Source organism: Diabrotica virgifera, chromosome 6 (genome assembly GCF_917563875.1).
Source record: "Diabrotica virgifera virgifera chromosome 6, PGI_DIABVI_V3a".
Classification (NCBI taxonomy): Eukaryota; Metazoa; Arthropoda; class Insecta; order Coleoptera; family Chrysomelidae; genus Diabrotica; species Diabrotica virgifera.
The window spans coordinates 169021336-169035041 of record NC_065448.1 but is presented as its reverse complement, the minus strand read 5'-3'; the positions used below and the strand labels follow the sequence as shown (position 1 = coordinate 169035041).

Below are 13706 nucleotides of genomic sequence, written 5' to 3'. Positions count from 1 at the left end.
AATACGTAAATTAGAATTGTGGAAATTTTTTCAAAATATATTATAAGTTCCTTGGTAAATTTTCTGCACGTGAAAATTTTAACAATTTTTTATACTAGAAGAACAAATAATGTTTTATGACAACTCATGTATTCATACCAAAATCTGGTTAACTAATCAATGAGCAATTCATCCCTTAACATAAATTATTAGGGCAGTCAATGGGGGTATTTGGCTCCGAATTCCATCCTACTACATCGATTTACTTGATATTTTCACAGTAAATAGGAAATAGCTCAAGAAACAAAGTCTACCCTATGCCGATGTGCGCTTTTATCTTGGGGGTGGTTCCCACCCCTTCTCAAGGGTGAAAAATGTTTTAGTTAAAATAGCCACGGAAATGGCTAGAGAACCCAATTTTAAGCAAAAACTGTTCTATAATTATTTTTTGAAAACTCAATACTTTTTGAGTTATTCGTGGTTGAAAATTGGCCATTTTCATTGAAAAATGACACCTTTTCGGACGGATTTTTGCGAATACCGTAAAAACTATGCATCTAACAAAACACTATATAAAATATTTCTGTAGTTTATAAAAAAACAAAGAAATTCGTCCCTTCTAGAAAATCTTCTAGGTAAAATACAAAGAGGGATATGGTAGGTAAGACCAGTTTGTTTTTTGCTGCATGCTCAAATTGGTGTATTCAACTTGAAATAACAGAGAAACTGTCGATTTTAGGTGTATAATGATTCCCCGTGTGGGTCACGGGCCACTAAAGTAGAATATGCCCACAGTTTCCTCCTGCTTGTCGTAAAAGGCGACTAAACGGAGAGGCGGTCGCTCTCTTGTCCGATCGCGGCCGCTAAGTTTTGTGAGGCGATCGCGACGGAGCAGGAGAGTGGCCGTTCACCGGGGGTGGTGGGCGAGATTGGCACTCGGAGTTGGTCGCCGGATGCCACTGCCGCACATCAACCTCGTGATGGATCTGCAAATCCCAGCTTGTCCATCTTTACCTTCTCTGTTACCTATCCTAAATCCAATGACCTTACCTACCCACAGGAGACAACCTGCCACGCAAAAAAAAAAACCGAAGGAGTAAACCTGCGATAAAAACCCCGGAAGTCAAGGTGTGAGAGACCGTGCCGACGACTGAATGGCCACACGACACGTGGTCGAGAACGGAATCCCTCAGGGTACCAGGCGACACCCTGTTGTAAACTAGCCTTAGCAGGGTAAGGGCGCACTGCCCTGCCGGACTGTCTTTCGGCCCTACTCGTGGGATATAGATGACGAAAAAAAATAAAAAAGAAAAAATCAGAAAGGTAGAGGAAGAGGGGAGAGAGAGGGAACCCTTGAGTGAGCCCTCTTCGTCCACAGCGGCGGAGAGAGCTCTCCCGGAGGGATCGATGGATGAGGTCAGAGCAGGTGTGACACAGACATCTGTTCACGTTAACAATGAGGAGAGTGGATCGGAAAACGGCTTTGTCGATCTATCGACGACCGAGTCCAATCAATCCGGCTCTGAAAGTAGCTCCAGCGGCCGGTCTACCGAGTGGACAGTGGCCGATAGAAAACGCAAGAGGAAATCCCATGCGCGGAGTAAGGAAGCCCCCGGAGAGGATCGCCCCCGTGCGAATCTACAAAAGGTAGATAAAGATATGGCTAAACTAAAGGCGGCCGTACTAGAGGTGTTGGTTCTAACAAAGGTCCACGTAACAACTAAAGTTGAGATAAAGTCTGGTATCAGAGGTTTAAGGAATCTGATGTATAGATTAGAAAGGGACATGTCCCAGTTTAAAGCGGCAATGTCGAAGGAGTCCCGTGCGTCGGCGTCGGCCATAAAAACGGCCAACGTGTGCAAGACAACTATCGGTACACAGACCGATGTCACAATGGTTCGGACACAACAGAAAAACATGGGTGTGCAGGTGTCCCCCTCAGAGGACCCTGCGGAAACCGAACGTCGGGTCCAGAACATTAAGACCCGAATGGCAGAGAGCAGAACCCCTGAGGAGATCACGGATCTCCTCAGCGAGGATTGGCCAGAGGCCTTGTTTACCAAGGTTTCTGTAATGGAGGGAAGCCCGCTGGACTGTAATGACGACGCGGCTGTGTATATTTCCGCCGACCAGGCCGACGAGAAAGTTCTTGGACGATTTAAAGAGAGGTATCCAGATCTCATGGATACTCCGGTAGCTGAGGACGAAGAGGGTGGAGTTGGTACAATGTTCAACTCTGTGAGCATTGTTGATGATGATGGGCGAAGGGCTTGCACTGAGAGGTGCATCCACAAGTTCATACCCAGCAACACGGATCTACCTGAGGCGGTCAAGTTCTTGGCGGCAAGCCGTAAACTTCTAAATAGGATGGGCCACCTTGACAGGAAGAGCGTAGGGCTCTTCGCTCCGACGTGCTTGGGGACAGACCTTACTCGAAAGCTTCTAGAGTGGGCAGCCGAGGGTAAGGAAGTTAAAGCCGCGGTATATGGACCGAGGAAGAGCTGGGCGAGCATGGTAAAGCCCAGAGAGAGTAAAGGAGTGGTAGTGCTCACCAAGGCGAAGGACAAGTCCTTCGACGAACTACTGGGTGAGTTACGCACAGACCTGTGCGGCAGGAGCGACGTTGTTGTCAAACGTCTTAGGCAGACCAGAGATCAGGGTATTGTATTGGAACTAGGAGGAGGCAGAGAGATGGCGGAAACGGTGAAGGGCATCGTCTCAGCTAGACAGGGCACGGTCACAAGAGCAGTGGCGAAAGGTGGCACAGTCAGGCGGGAGCTCTTTGTAAATGGAGCAGATGGTCTAACCAAAGAAACTGACATTGTCAGCGCGATTGAGACCTTTGCGGGACGGAACGGAACGTGTCAAGTCAGGGGACCCCTTCGTAAGACATATGGCGGAGACCTCAACGCCACAGTTGAGGTCGATGAAGACATTGCAGCGCGCCTTATACGGATAGGATTTATTAGGGTGGGATATATATTCTGCACAATTAAGGAGAAAATCCGTATCGCCCGGTGCTACAAGTGCATGGAGTACGGACACCGCAGGTCTGAGTGTAAAAATGAGGTCTTGAAGGGATGCATCCGGTGTGGAGCAGAGGGACACACCGTGAACGATTGCCCAGAAGAAGGGCACAAATGTATTAATTGCAAAGTCACAGGACATCGGGGCAACTCAATGGAATGTCCGAAATTCCGACATCTGGTTAACACGGCCAGGAAGGAAACGGAAAGGAGAATGCAGTCTTAGGAATGGAGCGGTCGAATGGATGCGAGAGTCAATTTGACAGAGCGTGTGGATGTGAGAATGAATATCCTGTATATATAATGGATACCAGAAAACAGAGACCGGATCTGAAGATACTCCAGACTAATGTGGGCACGGCGAGATTAGCTCATAGTCTCGCAGTGGCTTCCGCCGCGGAGGGAAACTTTGACGTCCTAATCGCGGCGGAACCGAACCCCACATTGGTCGGGAACCGAGGATGGATTGCGGATGCTTCGGGTAGGGTTGGGATATATTTCTGCAACAGACACCTACGTGTGTATGATGTTGTCAAACACGATGGATATCTGGTCGCTAAGATGGAGAGAATGAATCTGGTCTGTTGCTATATTTCACCGAATATAGCAATCGACGCATATGAAAGTAAGCTGGATGAGATTATGAATGAAGTGAGACGATTGAATCGGGAGTGCGTGGTGCTTGGGGACTTCAACGCGAAATCGGCGGAATGGGGTTCTCCTATCACCAACACTAGAGGTCAAATGCTGAGCGAATGGATAGGAACCCTGGACCTTGTTGTACTTAACAGGGGTTCAGAACCCACGTTTGTGAGAGGCAATTCTGTGACGGGTTCGTACATAGACGTTACCTTTGCGTCCCAACGTATATCTAGCTGTGTGAAGGAGTGGGCGGTGCTGCAAACCTATACGGGTACGGATCACCGCTACATTGGGTTTTCGATAACTGGAATGGGCATCGCTACTGGAAACAGAACCTCTCAGGGCCCGGGAGCCCGATGCGGAATACAATCGACTAACTGGAGAGTGTTTGATGAGAGTGTTAGATGGGAAGTGGAATTGGTTCGAAACCTTCCGCCCTCGCCGGAGGGACTAGAACAAATCGTGAAAAGTGCAATGAGGACCAGTAAGGTAGCTCCACAAAGGGTAAGGAAAATGCCTTACTGGTGGAATGCTGAGATTGCGAATGCTAGGTCGGAATGTGTGGCATTGCGTCGAAGGGTACAGCGTGCAAGGAAACGTAGAGCAAACGCTGATGAAGTGCTACAAATGGAAAATGAATATCGTGCACAGAAGAGGGAGCTGAATAGGTTGATACGCTCTAGAAAAAAAGAATGTTGGAGGGGTCTATGTGACGAGCTGGACGAGGACGTATGGGGACAAGGCTACAAAATTGTAATGAAGCGTTTCGGCGCATACCCTCTGTACGAAATGCCGCTGGATAAGAAGCTATCGGTAACACGAGTGCTCTTCCCGTCTGGCGAATGGCATGGAGCGCGGAGGGACGGGTCTGTTGAGCGGGCTGCGCCCTTCTCCCTAGACGAACTTATTGAAGCGTTGGGGGCCCTTAAGTTCCGCAAGGCCCCGGGCCTAGATGGGATACCGCCTGAGGCGGTTAAACGTCTGGGTCTACTGGAGCCGGCGTGGCTTCTGGGCCATATGAACGCTGTACTCGCTGAACATACCTTTCCCAAGGACTGGAAAACATCAAAATTAATACTCCTCCCTAAAGGAGAGGAAAAGTATCGGCCGATTTGCCTCCTCTCGTGTATTTGTAAACTGTTTGAGAGAATGTTGCGTGAGAGGATTAATGAAGCGATTGAGAGGTCTGGAGGCTTATCCCCCAGACAGTATGGATTCCGGAAGAATGTTAGCACGACTGATGCAGTGTTGGGGTTGCACCGAACGTTGAATACGGAGGCCCGCGACCAGAAATGGGCCGCCTTGCTCCTGCTCGACGTTAGAAACGCCTTCAATTCACTTCAATGGAGTACAGTGATGAGAGCGATTGAGGATAGGAACTTCCCTGGCTACTTGAGGAACCTGGTCTCGGACTATCTATCCGACAGGAGAATTGTTGTTGAGAGAGGAGTAATTGTGGATGTCACGGCTGGGGTGCCGCAGGGGTCCGTTCTTGGCCCGACGCTGTGGAACCTGGCATATGACGGGGTATTGCGTCTCGAATACGGTGAGGGGGTTACTCCTTTCGCGTTCGCGGATGATCTTGCGTTATTGGTGGTAGCGCGGGATACTGATGAACTTCTGTACAAAGCACAGCGTGCATGTGATCTCGCGGAAGATTGGATGAGTCAGCGCGGTCTGAAACTCGCTGGGGAGAAGACCGAGGCCGTGATCCTCAAGGGACCACGGAAACGCGAGAACGTGATATTTGAGTGCGGCGGAGCAGAGATCATCCCGAAAAAGTGTGTTAAGTATCTGGGAGTGACTCTCCACACGAATGGGAGCTGGGGCGAGCACCTGCGAGTGGTGACGCGCAAGGCCACGCAGAGAGCGGCCGCGTTGGGGTGGATAATGCCCAACATTGGCGGGCCCAAATCTGAAAGGAGGAGGGCTTTGCACGGTGTGGTACAGTCTGTTCTTCTTTACGCGGCCCCAGTCTGGAGTGAGGCGGTAGAAATATCGTCCTACCGGAGGCTCTTGACGCGCACAGACAGAGCAAGTCTCTTACGAGTGGCAAGCGCCTACAGAACTGTGTCTGCGGCAGCATTGTGGGCCATCACCGGCTGCATACCCTCTCACATCTTGGCTTCCGAGAGGGCCCGTTTATTTTATCGTACTAGGGACAACGGTCCGACCGAGAGTGTAAGACGCGAGGAGAGAGCCATATCCATACGGATGTGGCAAAGTGAATGGGAGGCAATTGTGGATGTGGCGCAGTGGACCAAATCACTTATACCGGACCTGAAGACGTGGCTCGAATGTGGGCACCGGCGCTTGGACTATTTCCTGTCGCAGGTGCTCACCGGTCACGGTTGTTTCCGTTCGTATCTCTTCAGGTTCAAGAAAGCGGCTACAGAAAACTGCCCTTACTGTGGTTTGGTCGACACAGTGTCACATACGTTGTTGGAGTGTGCAAGATGGAGTGTGGATAGAATACAATTGGAGAGAAGGAATGGTGTTCGTTTTGACTCTGTGAGTGATATGATTGCGAGGATGTGTGAGGATGAAGGTACGTGGGCAAGGACCCATGCGTTCGTGAGACAAACGCTCCAATCTAAGGAGACTGAAGGAAGACAACTACGTCCATAAAAAGGATATGCGTGTGTATATATGTGTATATGTGTGTATATGTATATATGTGTGTATATATGTGGCAATTAAGTCGAACTGTGTATGTATATAAATGTAACATTGTAGATATTTAATGAGACGTGAGGTGAATGCAGTGTCGCAGATATGCCCCCACCAGAGCGGATCCCGGCCTGCATTCCCAGATCACAAGTATGTTTGGTTGAGAGGACGGAGGGTTTTTAGTGGGTAGGTTCTTGCCCCGGCGGGGATTGCGGCTCAGCGTACCACACGTGGTGAGCTGTGCAGCCATCTCAGCGGCGGCGAGGGAATCCCACATAACCAGGCATAAGACCGGTATCTTAAGAAGATTTCCCACCCACCTCCAAAAATATGAAAAAAAAAAAAAAAAAAAAAAAAAAAAAAGGTGTATAATGATACTAATAACTGTTGTAGTGCTTGAAAAGACCTTTAAAATGAGCAATACTAAATGTCGATTACCTTCAAACTATGCGAGATATTCTGCAAAAAACTTGATGCCTAATGTATTTTAAGCAGTAATGAGAAGTATATTTAACCCTTCATCCATCAGAATTTAGATACATCGTTATCCTTCTACAATACTTTTTATTATAGTGTTGTTTCTATGTTCAAAAAGTTGGACTGGATTAAAATGAATGGTTTTTGAAAAAAAATAAGATCAAATTATAGAACGCATTTTTAAATTTTCTTAAAAATCTTTCTTTTCCTCCATGTAACTCGAAAAAGATAAGAGCTACGAAAAAAGGTACCAAACAAAAATGTGTGGCTTTTTCAGAAAAAAATTACATTTTATTTTTCATTACTGTATCTCTTATCATTTTCAAGTTACATGGAGAAAAAGAAAATTTTTAAGAAAATTTAAAAATGCGCTCTATAATTTAATCTTTTTTTTTTTTTCAAAAACCATTCATTTTAAACCCGTCCAACTTTTTGAACATAGAAATAACACTATACTAAAAGGTATTGTGGAATAGAAACGATGCATTTACATTTTGGTGGATGGGGGTTAAAATTACTTCTCATTTTTTTCTTAAAATACATTAGTTATCAATTTTGTTTGCAGCATATCTCGCTTAGTTTTAACGTAATGGACCTTTAATATAGCTCATTTTAAAGATCTTTTCAAGCACTACAAAAGGTATTAACAGCATTATACACATAAAATCGACCGTTTCTCTGTTATTTCAAGTTGAATACACCAATTTGAGAATGTACCAAAAAACAAACTATTTTCACCTACCATATCTCTTTTTGTATTATAACTGGAAGATTTATGAAGGCAAGTGTCTCTTTGTTTTCTTATAACCTACAAAAATGCTTAATACAGTTTTTTAGTTAGATGCATAGTTTTTAAAGTATTCGCAAAAAATCGTTCGAAAAGGTATTATCTTTCAATGAAAATAAACCAAGTGATATTATATGCAAAGATTATAAAAATATTCATTTATTTTTATAGAAATACTTATATTATATTATTATTTTTATAAGAATGGCGTACTTTTTATGCTTTAGCGACAGTGGAGGATCCAGCATCGTCAAGAGGGGGTGCCAATTGGCTAAATTTCTAAAAAAAATAAAAGAATATTTTTATAATCTTTGAATATAATATCACTTGGTTTGAGAGGGGGGAGGTGATCACCCCCATCACCCCTTCCTGGATCCGCCACTACTTAGCGACCACCTAAGGGTAAATATTGTGCTATTAAGTTAGCATTAATGCAATAAAATGCGTATAGGTGGCGAAAATATACAAAAATTGATTTTGGGCCACCACTGTGGCTTTGGGGCGCAAAGATTGTAAAATGTGCTTAAGTCATAATTTGTAGGTTACACTGTGTTGTTTTATTTTACATAAGTACTTTATCAATAAAACGAACAGATGACGAAAAAAAAAACAAAAACTGGAGCCCGCCAAAGCATATATGAGGTTTACGGCGCCACTGTGCCGTAACGGTTGCTTATACGAAAAAAATGAATAGGAGCTAATTTTTAGAGTAAATAGTTGTCTTTAACCTTGTATAAGTTTTGTTTAAAAAGAATGCATATGTAATGAGAAAATCGTAAAAATATGCTCGCCAAGGGATAGGGGTAGTTTCTGCAGTATATTTTCAAGGATAGGGGTGGTTTCCGCAGGAATGTTGCAATAACCATAATATATATTTTTAAAAATCACTATTGATGAAGCATATGCCCATATGGATCAAAGAGCAAAAAACAAAAAAAAATTCAACCCCCATTTTATTTACTTTTTTTGGCTACAGGGGTTGCATTAGGAAATCGCTTTTGGTGTCCATGCATGGGTAATAATATCGTACACAAAATGATATATAAAGCATATTAATAAAGGGCATTATGTGTGAAGGATTCCAAGAAAATCACTTTATTTATTAATTCTTCTTTTTTTGGGGTGGTTACGGGGAAAATTGGGGGTGCATTATACAAATTTGTAAATAGCAGCAGGACATGGGTAATCGCTGAAAGTCTTTTTACTCTAGCATAAACGGTTCAGATGGTATATAAAGGGTTTTTAAAATGTAACACCCTGTAATTAAAAAAAGGGCAATTATCCTTAAGTGAAACTTATACCAAAAAAATCAATCAATTATTTGTGAATAATTGCTTCAATATTTCTTCTTAATTTCCGTTACAGTTGGGGAAAAATATATTTTTTTTAAAAACATCTTTTTTAAAAACTTGTCAACTTTGGGGCGCCACCCCCGCTAAACGGTGGATGATAGACAGATGCTGTCGGGAAATAAATCGTAGAAAATATAGCCCTCTTCAAATTTCTGTAAAAGAAATTTTTTGTAAAGGTACAGGAAGGGCTACGTTCCGCAAAAACCACAAATTACCCCCTTTAAAGGGGTGAAAGGGGGGTTCCGGGGCGAAATTTTTTCAGAAAAAGTTAGTCTTATAATAAGCACCCCTTAATATACCAGAAAAAAAATAAAAGCGGACTTGTGTCCATTTTGCAAGGTTCAAACTTTGTTTCCTACACTACAGAGACTTTATTAGAACAACAGAAAGCAGAATCAGTAGTGGATCTACGGGGATTGAAAATGGGGAAATTTCCCCACTAACAACGCCGAAAATTAAAGAAAAAAATTGTTGAAACATAAAAATATATTACCTGACATGAAACTTAAACCACAGACAGACAAATTCAACACAATAAATCCGCTAGTTAGAAAAACTAAAGGAACTTAATACATATAAGATATTATTTATGTCTTTTATGTAGTTTGGGTTTATCTCTTTTATATCTTTTGGTTGTATTTCATTGGAAATTTCCCCCTAAGGCAAATTTCGCCTCCCAAGGCAAATGTCTAGATCCGCCACTGAACAAAATAGTTATCCCGAGACAAGTAATCGGGAAAAGAAGTACGTATTCTAGAAAGAGATATAATGATAATATTTCTACGGTAATAAGTGGCAATTTTTGAAGAACAACAGGAGATCTCTTTCTCTACTGCCTTCCACTCTATTGCGATTCTTATCGAAAAGTAAGAGATGGTTGATTGGCTAAATCATCAAATCCTCTTCAGCTGTATTCTTCCGAAATTTCCTCTACTTACAAATAAGTACCTATTTTCCATTCCTCCTTATTTCTCACTCTCTGTTTGACCTCTCTCTCCACCTCAGACCAATTAACGTTTCATGATCTCTTATTACAGTTCATCCTAGCTATTATCCGGTCTCTCTCTTCTTCTTCTTCCGTCTGGTTGGTAGTCGAGTACCTGTCTGGTTATATTATTTTGGGATTTCCTTAGTGTATGTGCAATGCGTTTCCATTTTCTTCTTTTAATTGTTAATGTTATTTTCTCCTGTTTTGTTTTTCTTCATAGTTCTACGTTCGTTATTTTATCAGACGGTCAGTATATTTTTAGGATTTTTCTCAACGATTTATTTTACTATAAATGTTCCAACGAAAATTTGACCCCCACCACAGTAACTCAGAAACCCAGAGTTTTTTCAGAATTAAAAAACACACGTTAATTTATATTGAGAGGATGGACGAATTTTCATGCAAAATTCGCCCCCTTTCCCTGTCCCGCATCAGCCACCCAGTTTTTTTAATAGCAAGTGTAGTCGAGTGGCAACTTCATTTGAAAGGTATTTAATTTATAATAAAATTTAATTTATAATAAAATTTATAATAAATGTGTTAAGTCCAAAATTATCTTCAAACTTATTACGTAAATTTAAAAAAATAGAGCGTCGTTTAGAGAAAAAAATTACCTTTCAAATCATATGCCACTCGAACACACTTGCTATTTAAAAAAAGAAGTGGGGTCGATGCGGGGCAGTAGGGGGTTACATTTGAGGGCATGAATTTTGCATGAAAATTCGTCCCCCTTCCATTTAAAATTAATGTGTTTTTTTAAATTCTGAAGAAGCTCTTGGTTTCTGAGTTTCGGATGGGGTCAAATTTTCGTTGGAACAGACTGTAATATATTTTTTCTTCAAACGTCAAATAATGATGACATTACTTATCTAACTTGATCCTGTCAGAGTTTGATGTCTCCGCCGGCAGCAGTTTTTTTTTCCCATTTCTTTACGGCGGAGGGAAAAATGTTGTCATGGCAACAATATGAAACATGTCACAAAGCAACAATACAAATGTCATTAACAACAATTAAACATCATTTTTATTTATAGTAATATTAAAAGTACAATTAGTTAATGAGGCATTTTCAAAACTGAAACCGTGCAAAAATGTTCCCGACTCTTGATACGCATTGGTAATTGTTGATGATACTGATGGTCGAGCACAACTTTCAGCAATCATTCTCGATGTTGGCGAATCATGAGGGTTTAAAATTTTTTGAGCATTATCGTTCTTATTTCTTATTGAATCCTCTATATATCCTTCGGCAACCGTACTTGATTTCCAGCCCCCATGTCGTTTGAGGCATTCTAGATTTCCGCCTCCATCAATTAAAAGTGTTGCTGAAGTTCGTCGTAAAGAGTGACCCGTGTATGCGCTTGCATCGTTTAAATTTAAATACATAACTAGCTACTTTTTGGGCTACTGCGCTGATCGAATGTATTCCCATGACGCTTCGGTAACACTTTCCATTTTGGTACTTGATAAAAAATCATTTTTCTGTGAAATTTTCAGGCCGCAGTGTACTTATTATGAATTGTACTATTTATGGTTGAAAATTGCTACGTTTGAAGAAAAAATAGTATACTTTATTCGGCAAAAAAGCGACTTTTCTTGACTTGCCCTCTATTACGCGCCTCACTTCGTTCGGCGCGTAATATCGGGCGCGTCAAGAAAAGTCATGCTTCTCCGCCTCATAAAGTAATATACTATTACATCTGATCTACTACCGCCTTTTTTCCGATGATTGATCCCACATGTGTAAAGTTTTCTAGTTTCTCCATTTGTCTTCCATTATTTATTTTAATTTTAGTTTCTTGGTTGTTGTTATTTCAGAGTTTCGTTGTTTTTGTATTTATCTTAATGCCCTTGAACAACACGAGATAGGACTAAATAAAAGAAGAACAAAAAGAAGACGAAGTAAAAAAAGAATATCCGTTATTAATTTATGCATAAATGAAGTCAACGTGTCAACGTGTCAATGTTTACAAACTACCGTCCATCTTCCAATCCATTAAGCATTTCATGCTTTTGTTAGAAACAATATGGTACAATAGGCCAAGTCAACATAAGAAAACCTTTTTCTTTAAAAACCTAATCAGAATCAGGCGGCACTGCATATCAATAACAAAAGGTCATTGTTTCCAAGCCTCGAGTAATAGATCGTTGTAACTGAAGATTTTTCAAGAGTATTTTCATCTCAATCTCGATTCTAGTTCCATTTTGAAAAAAGGGATCTAGATGTGCAACTAATCTCGTGTGCAGTCGACACGCACATTGAACGGCAAATAAATGTGCGATTATAAAAATGTTGATATATCAATGTGCACTTCTGATTGTAAGTGGCATTAGGGCGGATATAAAAAAACTGATCAAATAATAATAAAGCCTATTACTCCTAAATAAATAACCAACATAATCAAAAACAATATCAATCCCAAAGAGACTACGAGATTTGACTTAATATAATGTTGGGGCCACACTAGCGTCTAATGCTGTTAATTATCGCATTATTTGACATTAGAGAGAAGTGTAGCCACGACTTAGCGCGCTAATTTGTTATTGCCATTATTAGTCACGTATTAGCCGATAGCTCTAGTGGCGGTCGCTGCGACACATCAAAGGACTTCAGTACCTACATCACTTATCGCGTTAAAGCGCGCTAAAATTAGTATGGCCAGTCCCTTTACACATTAACGTTAGTGTGGCCCCAGCATAACAGCAGAAATACTACAACAATTACCTAGGAAGGTCATCGTAAAACTCACAAACCTTACAAATGCAGTACCTATTCAGGATGCAATATGTACCAATAACGTGGAAAACATCTGAATTAATCTTGATTCCCTAAAAAACCATTTATATATGGATTATTTGGAAATACCATATTTCTAAATTATTTGAGATGATATTGCTGCTGTCTGAAAGCTGCTGGTGTCCGAAATAAAACTGAAGAACTTAAACTGAAATACAAGAATAAAATAAAAGTTTTATTTTTAATTCAGTTGCAATGCGAAGGCAAAACAATCTTACTTTTCAATTAGAATACGGAGCGCAGTCCAGTCCTCTGAATCGCGATTTTCGGCTCTTATTGGAACCTCATCGGAGAGAACGTAGGCTTGTTCTCCATACTCCAATTGATCAGGACCGAGAGCTTTTCCCACCCATTGCAACTGAAGTGAAAATATTAGGTGACTAGCGTCATCTGGCATTTAAAAGATGAAGTTTTCGATCCTAATAGATTATTAAAATATTACTAAAAGATTTTTAAATCGAAAACTTATTGGTCCATTTCCTTGGTAACACCTCCAAGGCTTCTAAAATTTGCAAGCCAAATGGATGCTGAAGCGAAGAAGACAAGAGGGAATTCAAAAAACTTACAATTCACGACCCCGTCTGTTCAGCTGGTAAATTCCAACAGAAAATGGACCTAGTTACTCGAAGGAGTAAAGACCAATATAAAAATAAAATAAAATTTTTTTATTTTTAATTCAGTTGCAATGCGAAGGCAAAATAATCTTACTTTTCAATTAGAACACGGAGCGCAGTCCAGTCCTCTGAATCGCGATTTTCGGCTCTTATTGGAGCCTCATCGGAGAGAACGTAGGCTTGTTCTCTATACTCCAATTGATCAGCACCGAGCGAAGTGAAAATATTAGGTGACTAGCGTCATCTGGCAATTAAAAGATGAAGTTTTCGATCCTAATAGCATCGCGATTCAGAGGACTGGACTGCGCTCCGTATTCTAATTGAAAAGTAATTTTTATTTTATTTTTATATTGGTCTTTACTCCTTCGAGTAAC

At 41.4% G+C, this 13706-nt stretch overlaps 1 protein-coding gene across 1 annotated transcript in view; it reads left to right on the top strand.

Moving 5' to 3' along the window:
• The window catches only part of LOC114328368 (paired box protein Pax-6-like), a 336662-nt gene that overhangs the window by 252325 nt on the left and 70631 nt on the right, over positions 1 to 13706 (top strand). The gene's annotated exons all lie outside the window — the stretch shown is intronic.